Here is an 11,670-nt window from a genome sequence, read left to right on the forward strand (position 1 = left end):
AAATCAATGTTGGGACAGTTTACGGGGTCATGCCGGACCGTTGTAGAAGCTAACCGAAATCAATGTCGGGACAGTTTACGGGGTCATGCCGAACCGTTGTAAAAGCTAACCGGAATCAATGTTGGGACAGTTTATGGGGTCATGCCGGACCGTTGTAGAAGCTGACCGGAATCAATGTCAGGACAGTTTACGGGGTCATGTCGGACCGTTGTAGAAACTAACCGGAATCAATGTCGGGACAGTTTATGGGGTCATGCCGGACCGTTGTAGAAGCTAACCGGAATCAATGTCGGGACAGTTTACGGAGTCATGCCGGACCGTTGTAGAAGCTAACCGGAATCAATGTCGGGACAGTTTACGGGGTCATGCCGGACCGATGTAGAAGAATTTGGTGGTGCACTAAGGTGGCGACTTAAGGAGTGCGCCATGGGGTGGCTTGGGTGGTTCCCATGATATATAACCATGCTCACCAGCTTTGGTGGTTCGCATAGTGTGTAGCCATGCTCACCATGATATATGTAGAATACCCCCCCTCAAACTCAAATAGGTTTGAAGATAGAGACCTATTGGAGGTTGAAACAAAGGATTGATAAAGTGGAGCAAAACGGCTCAACACAAAATGGAGATTTAAAAAAAAAAAAAAATTGGTAGAAAGGTTTTTTTTTTTTTTTTTGTGGTGCAGAACGATGAGTGGGGTGGATCCCTGATAGGAATAAAACAAGGGTGTTGTGCAAGCTGGATGGCAAGAATGGTACAAGGTTGTTGGAGCAGAAAAATCAGTGAGGTGGTGTTGAATGTGTGTGTGTGTTTTTTTTTGCTTTGTTTTTTGTTTTTTTTAGTTTTTTTTTTGTTTTTGTTTTTTTGTTTTTGTTTTTTTTTTATTTAAGGTTGGGAAGAGTGGGGAACAATGTGAGTGAAGCAGAAAAGTGGGGAACATGTGAGTGTGGAGTCTGCTGTTGTTGAGTATGGTGATAAAGTGGGCATTTGAGTCTCAAAATAATATCTCCCCATAAGAAAACGGGCTGATCTGGTGTTGCTGGATCTCTGCATAGTGAGAGAGGAGAGAGAGGGAAATGAGAGGGATGGGTAATATATTATAATAAATATATATATATATATATATATTAAAATAAATGAAAGTTGAGTGGGGTTTGTGGGTGATAAAAAAAAAAAGGAAAAGCTGGGTGTGGTTGTGTGGTTGTGTTGGACAATTGGCCATTAGTTTGTTTAAAACCAGCACATGGTTTTGGTTTTGTGGTTTTGTATTTGAACTGAGCAAATGAGAGCAAAAAAAATTTTTTTTGATAGAGAAAGAATAAATTGTATGTATTATGATTGATGTTAATTTACAAAGGGAGCCTAGCTCTCTTTTTATAGCCTGTGATGTACATTGGAAAAAAATTTTTTGATAGAGAAAGAATAAATTGTATGTATTATGATTGATGTTAATTTACAAAGGGAGCCTAGCTCTCTTCTTATAGCCTGTGATGTACATTGGATGCGAGGCACTGAAAGCATAAAGCTGAAAACATAAAGCTAAAGTGGTGTACACTAACAAATGTCTAGGCTAATGGGTCGTGACTGTACATAATGGGAGGACAGCTGGTTGCTATGAATAATACACTAAATTATCACTACACTAAATTAACACTAACAGCCCCCCTCAAACTCAAGGAGGATAGGCACAAACCAATTTGAGTTTGGAAAGAGTAATAAAACAAGAAAATAAACTAATACATAAAATAAAATAAGATAAGAAACACTGTATGGTCGTATCAGACCGTTGGTGAAGACATTGTATGGTCGTGTCGGACCGTTGTAGCAGCTAACCGGAATCAATGTCGGGACAGTTTACGGGGTCATGTCGGACCGTTGTAAAAGCTGACCGGAATTAATGTCGAGACAGTTTACGGAGTCATGCCGGACCGTTGTAGAAGCTGACCGGAATCAATGTCGGGACAGTTTACGGGGTCATGCCGGATCGATGTAGAAGCTGACCGGAATCAATGTCGGGACAGTTTACGGGGTCATGCCGGACCGTTGTAGAAGCTTTTGGTGGTGCACCAAGGAGGCGACTTAGGGAGTGCGCCATGGGGTGGCTAGGGTGGTTCCCATAGTGTATAACCATGCTCACCAGCTTTGGTGGTTCGCATGGTGTGTAACCATGCTCACCATGAAGTATGTATAATACTCCCCCGCAAACTCAAATAGGTTTGAAGATAGAAATCTATTTGAGGTTGAAACAAATGGATGGAGAAAGTGGAGCGGAATGGCTCAACACAGAGAAGAGATGTTATAAAAAAAAAAATGCTAGAAAGAGTTTTTTTTTTTTTGTGTAGGTAAAATATAAAAAATAATAAGAAAATGGAAAAAGGGTTGATTGTCACCAACGGAGTTGTATAATAATAAAATATTGATGGAAAAAGAAAGATAGAAAAAATAAAATAAAATAAAGGTAGTGGGAACAGGAACCTGAAAAGGCTTACCAACTGAGTGTTAAAATAATGAAATTTCGAGAGAAAAGGGATGATGGTTTTTTTTTTTGTTTTTCTTTGGAATGAAAAAAAAGAGAGAAAAGAAAAGAAAATAAATAAAATTGGGGGTAGTGGGATCAGACTGTTGGTTCCTTAAGGTGTGAGTGGGTATGGGCTGTACAAAGATTGACATAGTGAGTGGTCTATTGTAAAGAAGGCACCGTCTACCTTTTTTTTTTGTTTTTTTATTTAAGGTTGGGAAGAGTGGGGAACAATGTGAGTGAAGCAGAAAAGTGGGGAACATGTGAGTGTGGAGTCTGCTGTTGTTGAGTATGGTGATAAAGTGGGCATTTGAGTCTCAAAATAATATCTCCCCATAAGAAAACGGGCTGATCTGGTGTTGCTGGATCTCTGCATAGTGAGAGAGGAGAGAGAGGGAAATGAGAGGGTTGGGTAATATATTATAATAAATAAATAAATATATATATATATATTAAAATAAATGAAAGTTGAGTGGGGTTTGTGGGTGATAAAAAAAAAAAGAAAAGCTGGGTGTGGTTGTGTGGTTGTGTTGGACAGTTGGCCATTAGTTTGTTTAAAACCAGCACATGGTTTTGGTTTTGTGGTTTTGTATTTGAACTGGGTAAATGAGATGCAATTGGCGATGGCGATGGCGATGGCGGTGGCGGTGCTAAAAGAGGTGTGCTGGTTCTCTCCTTCTCTCTGTGAGCCATGCCACCTCGTTGAAGAAGAGCCTGATAAAGTACATGCCCAGCCAACTCCAGTTTCATGGGAGAAGTTAATTGGCATAGATTGGGCATTGGTCACCACAAATGATGGCAAAAGATATTATCACAACACTAAAACCAAGTTGAGCAGCTGGCAGATTCCAACTGAGGTTACGGAGTTGAGAAAGAAGCAGGATGGTGATGCTTTAAAAGAAAGAATCTGTGAAGAGGGCATTGATCTGGGTAACACACAACACACTTCCATTCTCTCTCTCTAGTATATGGCGACCATGTGAGTACCAGACAGCTTAACGAGAGAACAATACGTGCACATGGCTAAACTCGCCGAGCACGCCAAGTGTTACGAAGAGATGATCAACTTCATGGAAAAGCTGGTCCTCGGCGCCACTCCAGCCAGCGAGCTCATCGGCGGCGGCTGCGTCGGTGGTGAGCTAGCAGGAACCTGTGTCACGGCGTCTGCAGCAGTGGTGACAGGTGGCGTGGTTGGCGTTGGCCAGATCACGGCGTTGGTGGCTGTCGCGTGGGCCGACGGGGTGCTCGACGACGTGGGTAAGATCTATGTTGTAACAAAGCTGCAGCAAGAAATAGTGATGGTTCACGACAGCAATAAATGTGGCCTCAAAGGTGAGAGTGATGGTCCATGGCAGCAAGAAATGTGGCAGCGGAGTGAAGGTATGTGTAGAGGTCCGGCGGGCGGCCAAGGTGAGGCTGCCGCCCGCCGGTGAAGCAGAATGACTAGGTTCTTAACCTAGCTCTGATACCATGAAAGATAAATTGATAGAGAAAGAATAAATTGTATGTATTATGATTGATGTTAATTTACAAAGGGAGCCTAGCTCTCTTCTTATAGCCTGTGATGTACATTGGAAATCTCGCCTTGGCCTTTTCTTCATATTAGGATAGTTTAGCTTGTTGGGGACGATGATTGGAGGTGAAGAGTGAGGCAATTGGAACATGAATCCAATTCCACCTCATCATTCAACAAAGAGTGATGAGTCATTGAGTAGACCACAACAGCTAAATCAACAAGGCCGTATTCTTGAGGTGGCTATTGAAGCAGCAGCAAATGCTTTAGCTCTCTTGACATCGTCTGCGAAAACTCCTCGTCAGCTTTCTCTTCTCCGGTGCTGGAATCGTCTCAAGAGTCAGAGCCAACGCACAACCACGCGCCGCCCATGGCGCGGGCTCCTCAGCAGCCCTCCGTCGTCGCTCATTATTGCTTGCTGAAGCCGCTCCTGCAGCGCCGCAGCAGTGGCCTCATGCGCCCTTGCCCGAGTCTGCCACGCCTGCGCCTCCGCGAAGATCGCTCGGCAGATCCCTCCCAACCTCTCCGAGCCCAGCCGATGCTCGTGGCCTAGTGTCATCTGCGACTCCGGCCGCATCACCGAGTTCCCCGTCCCTGGCATGGGACTCTCCAGCCAAGTCCCACCCAAAGCCATTGACAACCAAATCCGGTTCCAAACACACTCTCTCTCTATTTTCAAACTCATTTTACTTTTCTTCTTTTATTTCAACATTGATTCCGGTCAGCTTTTACAACGGTTCGACATGACCCCGTAAACTGTCTCGACATTGATTCCGGTTAGCTTCTACATCGGTACGGCATGACCTTGTAAACTGTCCAGACATTATCTGCTACAACGGTCCGACACGACCATACAGTGTCTTCTCCAACGGTGTGACACAACCATACCGTGTCTTCAACAACGATTTGACACAACCATACAGTGTCTCCTATCCTATTTTATTTTCCTGATTTGTTACTCTCTCCAAACTCAAATCAATGTGAATAAGAGGAATGATAAGTAGAAACTAACCTGTTGTTGGAATAAAAAAAATATATATATATATATATATATATGAAAAAGGAAAAGGATAAATATGGGAATAAGAGGAAGGAAAAGAAAAATAGTTTGTCAAAAGCAAAGGGACATGCCCATGTGGGTGTCATGATAAGAAAAGCAAAAAGAAAGAAAGAGAAGAGAATGCAGAAAGTATCCATGTCTTTAAATTTTTTTTTTTTTTTTTGGTGTGTGTGATGCATTGGTAATGCTCTGGTGTAGAATGTGGATGAATAAAAAAAAAACGAGTTTGTTGTGAATGGTGAATGTTTGTTGGTGATTGTTTATTATTATTATTATTATTATTATTATTATTATTATTATTATTATTATTATTTTTATTTTTATTTTTTATTTTTTTGAAGATAAGAAAAGGGAACAAGACCATGTGGGCAGGAGCCTTTGCTGAGGGCAGATTTTCATGGGAAATTGTTCACCACGAGGTGTATGGAACTGAGACTGGTATAGACCTTGTTGTTTTCCTTGAAACAATAGGACAAAGGCCAGCGAGTTTCTTCACATAATGCAGAGAGAGAAGCGGTTGTAGTAGAGAGTCCCATTCCGGGGACGTGGAGCGCGGTGACGCGGCCGGAGTCGCAGATGACGCCAGGCCACAAGCATGGGGTGGGCTCGGAGAGGTTCCAGAGAAGGGATCTGTCGCCCACGGCGGAGCGGAGGGCAAGAAGCGCTGCTCTATCGGCGGTGAGGTCTGGTTTTCCGGTGGGGAAGAGGAGGAGAGAGAAGAGAATGGTGGCGGTAAAGAGGAGATTTGGCTCATTTTCTGGGCTGTTTTGATGCTAAAAGCACTTGAAAGTTTTTCAAGGCTATGAAGTGTGGAGTGGGTGTCAGTGAGAGATGTCGCTGGCATAGCCGAGAGCCCATGCATGTGTGTGTACACAGGTGGGTGGGCCCCCAACCGTCCGGGTTGAAGGGGACTTCTCCGACTTCAAAGCCCACCATTGATGAGAGATAGAGAGAGACTGCAACAGATGAGAGGAAGAAGACGACGATGGTTCTCAACTTGATTTGCTTGCGGTTCACGAGACATCTCAAGAACCCTTGCCAGAAGCTAAGGATGATATCAATTTGTCTTACATGGTATCAAAGCGAGGTTAAAAACCTAATAATTTCGCTTTACCGGCGGGCGGCAGCCTCGTCTTGGCCGCTCGCCGGACCTCTACACATACCTTCACTCCGTTGCCCAAAAATACATATCATTATCGAGCTTCCACCCGCGATACCTATACCCTACCGAAGCAACCTCTTCGCCCTCATGGGTTCGGCTCTTCGAATCCAACCTTATCACCATCCCTAATCAAAACCTGTTGTGAGAAATTCTGTTTGATATAAGCAGCCTCAACAGGGGATACTAATTATTAAAGCTAAACACTAACATATAATAATATACTAACATTTTTTTTTGAATGAAAAAAAAGGAAGATAAAATAAAATAAAATAAATAAAGTTAGGGGTAGTGGGATCAGATTGCGGGTCCTGAAGCCGTTTGTTGAAAATAATAATGATGTGGGGGGTGAAAAAGGAAATAACGTGGGTAATATATTATAATAATAAAATATATATATGCTTTGTCCCCTGAAAAAGTATGGTGGAATTTATGGGAAAGAAGAATAATTTATTGAGGAGAACCCATATCCACGTAAACCAAAGGTTGGAGCGCACATGCTGCAGAGGTGGAGTGCACGTTCATGCAGGCATGTGTATGGGTCAGGGATTGAGTTGCAGAGAATCCCATGACAATAGTTTCTTTAGTGCTGTCCAAAATGGAGAGCTCGAGACAGTGGAGACCGTCGTTGATGATGAGCCAAGTGTGCTGGAACGAACCACTGTTCATGGGAAGCTCTCTGGACTTGATGATGAGCCAAGAAATGGGTTAATTAATTTCTGATAAGTATGGTGATGATGAGTATGGTAAAAATAAAATAAAAGCAGTGGGGGGTTCGGAACCTGTCACCTGTGGGCTAGGATAGCGGATGATAATATATTATGATGGGTTGGTATAGTGCGAGTGTGTGTGTATCTGCGGGTGATAGGAGAGAGACACAATGGGGTTGGTGATGTAAAAGGGGTGAAAAGAAAAAAATAATGTTTCTGCTTTCGGCTGTTAGTGTAATATTAGTGTGCAATATCTAGCTATCCAGCTATCCCACTAATGATAATGTTTCTGCTTTCGGTGTTAGTTAGTTAGTATCCTATGTATACCACCTTTTCTCTCTATAAATGAGAGTGTTGTAAATCACGGAATAATCAATCAATTGAATACATACAATTTATTTTCTCTGTATTTCTCTCTCTATCAATTTATCTCACATGGTATCAGAGCTAGGTTAACAACCTAGTAATTCCGCTTCACCGGCGGGTGGCAGCCTCGCCTTAGCCGCCCGCCGGATCTCTATACATACCTTCACTTCGTTGCCACAAACCCACCAGTTGGCAACCATCAGCAGACCAACACACAGCATACACACACAGACTAACATCCCTATCATGAAGGCAGATAAAGGAGTTTTGCAACGTTTGAGTGCTGCAACTAAGGCTCTATATTGGCCTGTGGGTGTTGATGGTAAATCACCCGCCAACCAAGATTCATGTTCCAATTCCACCTCATCGTTCAACAAAGAGTGATGAGTCATTGAGTAGACCACAACAGCTAAATCAACAAGGCCGTATTCTTGAGGCGGCTATTGAAGCAGCAACAAATGCTTTAGCTCTCATGACATCGTCTGCGAAAACTCCTCGTCAGCTTTCTCTTCTCCAGTGCTGGAATCGTCTCAAGAGTCAGAGCCAACGCACAACCACACGCCACCCATGGCGCGGGCTCCTCAGCAGCCTTCCGTCGTTGCTCATTATCGCTTGCTGAAGCCGCTCCTGCAGCGCCGCAACAGTGGCCTCATGCGCCCTTGCCTGAGTCTGCCACGCCTGCGCCTCCGCGAAGATCGCTCGGCAGATCCCTTCCAACCTCTCCGAGCCCAGCCGATGCTCGTGGCCTAGCGTCATCTGCGACTCCGGCCGCGTCACCGAGTTCCCCGTCCCCGGCATAGGACTCTCCGGCCAAGTCCCACCCAAAGCCATTGACAACCAGATTCGGTTCCAAACACACTCTCTCTCTATTTTCAAACTCATTTTACTTTTCTTCTTTTATTTCTTTATTTTTTTCTTTTCACCCCTTTTACATCACCAACCCCATTGTGTCTCTCTCCTATCACCCGCAGATACACACACACTCGCACTATACCAACCCATCATAATATATTATCATCCGCTATCCTAGCCCACAGGTGACAGGTTCCGAACCCCCCACTGCTTTTATTTTATTTTTACCATACTCATCATCACCATACTTATCATTCCAAAAAAAAAAAAAAAAAATTCCACTCTGGTAAAATCGTGACCATTTCCGACTGTAGATACTGAGTCTCTCTCTCTCCATGGACCCAACATCTTATCCACTGTCCCATATATACATATATATCTTTTTATTATAATATATTACTCAAACACTCTCTCTCTCCTCCTATCTCCCATCACTTCGCTGGACAATATCCTGAGCAAATTCTCATCATTATTATTATTATTATTATTATTATTATTATTATCACATGGGCGTGTTCCCCCTCTTTAAAAATAAAAAAAAAATAAAAAAAAAATTGTACCATTCTTGCCATCCGATTTGCACAACACCCTTATATTCTTCATATCAGGGCACCCCACTCACCGTTCTACACACACACACACAAAAAAAAAAAAAAACAAAAACAAAAACAAAAACAAAAACAAAAAACAAAAAAAAACAAAAACCTTTCTACTATTTTTTTTTTTTTAACATCTCCACTCTGTATTAAGCCGTTCTGCTCCACTTTATCAATCCCTTTGTTTCAACCTCAAATAGGTTTCTATCTTCACACCTATTTGAGTTTGAGGGGGGGTTATACATATATCATGGTGAGCATAGTTACACACCATGCGAACCACCCAAGCTGGTGAGCATGGTTATACACCATGGGAACCACTCAAGCCATCCTATGGCGCATTCCCTAAGTCGCCTCCTCAGTGCACCACCAATAGCTTCTACAACGGTCCGGCATGACCCCGTAAACTGTCCCGACATTGATTCCGGTTAGCATCTACATCGGTCCGGCATGACCCCGTAAACTGTCCCGACATTGATTCCGGTTAGCTTCTACAACGGTCCGGCATGACCCCGTAAACTGTCTCGACATTGATTCCGGTTAGCATCTACATCGGTCCGGCATAACCCTGTAAACTGTCCCGACATTGATTCCGGTTAGCTTCTACATCGGTCCGGCATGACCTCGTAAACTGTCCCGACATTGATTCCGGTTAGCTCCTACAACGGTCCGACATGACCCCGTAAACTGTCTCGACATTGATTCCGGTTAGCTTCTACATCGGTCCGGCATGACCTTGTAAACTGTCCAGACATTATCTGCTACAACGGTCCGACACGACCATACAGTGTCTTCTCCAACGGTGTGACACAACCATACCGTGTCTTCAACAACAATTTGACACAACCATACAGTGTCTCCTATCCTATTTTATTTTATTTATCAGTTTACTTTCCTGTTTTGTTACTCTCTCCAAACTCAAGTTGGTTAGTACCTATCCTCCTTGAGTTTGAGGGGGGCTGTTAGTATATTATTATATGTTAGTGTTTAGCTTTAATAATTAGTGTCCCCTTGCTTTATGCTTTCGGTGCCTCAATTGGCATCTTATGTTGTCTTCTCCTCTCTATAAAGAGAGTGTATATCTCTTTGTAAATATACACAGAAATACACAAAAATACAGAGTTATTCATTTGCTTTCTCTCCCTCTTTATCAAACTATTGTTACATTGCAAGACCTCTTTCACACTTTCTCTCCCCACTTCACAGTGATAACTGCAAAACTTCTCCATATAGCTAATTCTGATTCTTTTCTCGGTAACCAACCTAACACAACAAGTCTCTTGGGTTCAACTATTATGGATTTGGATATACTAAATCTTGATGTGGATAACCAACCCATCTCATTCTCCATGCAAACAAATGTTGGGTCCAACAGGTGGCTGCGAATCAATCAATATGGTGTCTCCAATACCGGATCAATCCTTCCGTCGGACCACTACAAGCTCTTGAAATCAAACGTCGACGCTGAATCTCATCCAGCTCGGTCTCACTCTCACTGACGCCGCCGGAAACCTCACACATCTCGGCTCCGGCGAGAGCGGCTTCATTTGGGAGTTCAATTTCTGTAACTTCGACGTCGCGCGTGACCCCCACGCACCAGACTTCGTCGAGCTCCTTCGCAGCCAGGGCATCGAGCGACTACCTCAAGGCTACCAGTGGGTCCTTTGCTGCAACCGCAGGCACCACCGACGCATTCGTAGGCGGTGGATAACAACTGCGCGTCACCATCGCCCTCTTCCGGCATCATTGGCAACCTCCCGGACCGTTGTAGAAGCTATTGGTGGTGCACTGAGGAGGCGACTTAGGGAATGCGCTATAGGATGGCTTGAGTGGTTCCCATGGTGTATAACCATGCTCACCAGCTTGGGTGGTTCGCATGGTGTGTAACTATGCTCACCATGATATATGTATAAAGTTTATGTAAGATAAATTGATAGAGAGAGAATAAATTGTATGTATTATAATTGATGTTAAGTGTGTCTTCACAATGTGAAGATGACTCTCCTTTTATAGAGGGTAGAGTGTACAAAGGGGCAAAGAGAGCCGAAAGAAGAAAGCAGAAAGTATGCACTAAGAAAGCACTAAGAAAACAACATGATTAAAGCTTGGTAATTTACAGCTAACATATTATGCACTAATATATAATACATATAATATACTAACAGCCCCCCTCAAACTCAAGGAGGATAGGTACTAGCCAACTTGAGTTTGGAGAGAGTAACAAATCAGGAAAATAAAATAGGATAGGAGACACTGTATGGTCGTGTCGAACCATTGGTGAAAAACTGTATGGTCGTGTCAGACCGTTGTAGGAGCTAACCGGAATCAATGTCGGGACAGTTTACAGGGTCATGCCGGACCGATGTAGAAGCTAACTGAAATCAATGTCGGGACAGTTTACGGGGTCATGCTGGACCGTTGTAGAAGCTAACCGAAATCAATATCGGGACAGTTTACGGGGTCATGCCGGACCGTTGTAAAAGCTAACCGGAATCAATGTCGGGCCAGTTTATGGGGTCATACCGGACCGTTGTAGAAGCTGACCGGAATCAATGTCAGGACAGTTTACGGGGTCATGTTGGACCGTTGTAGAAACTAACCGGAATCAATGTCGGGACAGTTTATGGGGTCATGCCGGACCGTTGTAGAAGCTAACCAGAATCAATGTCGGGACAGTTTACGGGGTCATGCCGGACCGTTGTAGAAGCTAGCCGGAATCAATGTCGGGACAGTTTACGGGGTCATGCCGGACCGATGTAGAAGAATTTGGTGGTGCACCAAGGTGGCGACTTAAGGAGTGCGCCATGGGGTGGCTTGGGTGGTTCCCATGATATATAACCATGCTCACCAGCTTTGGTGGTTCGCATAGTGTGTAACCATGCTCACCATGATATATGTA

Source organism: Camellia sinensis, chromosome 7 (genome assembly GCF_055761805.1).
Source record: "Camellia sinensis isolate YWXY chromosome 7, ASM5576180v1, whole genome shotgun sequence".
NCBI classification, from domain to species: Eukaryota; Viridiplantae; Streptophyta; class Magnoliopsida; order Ericales; family Theaceae; genus Camellia; species Camellia sinensis.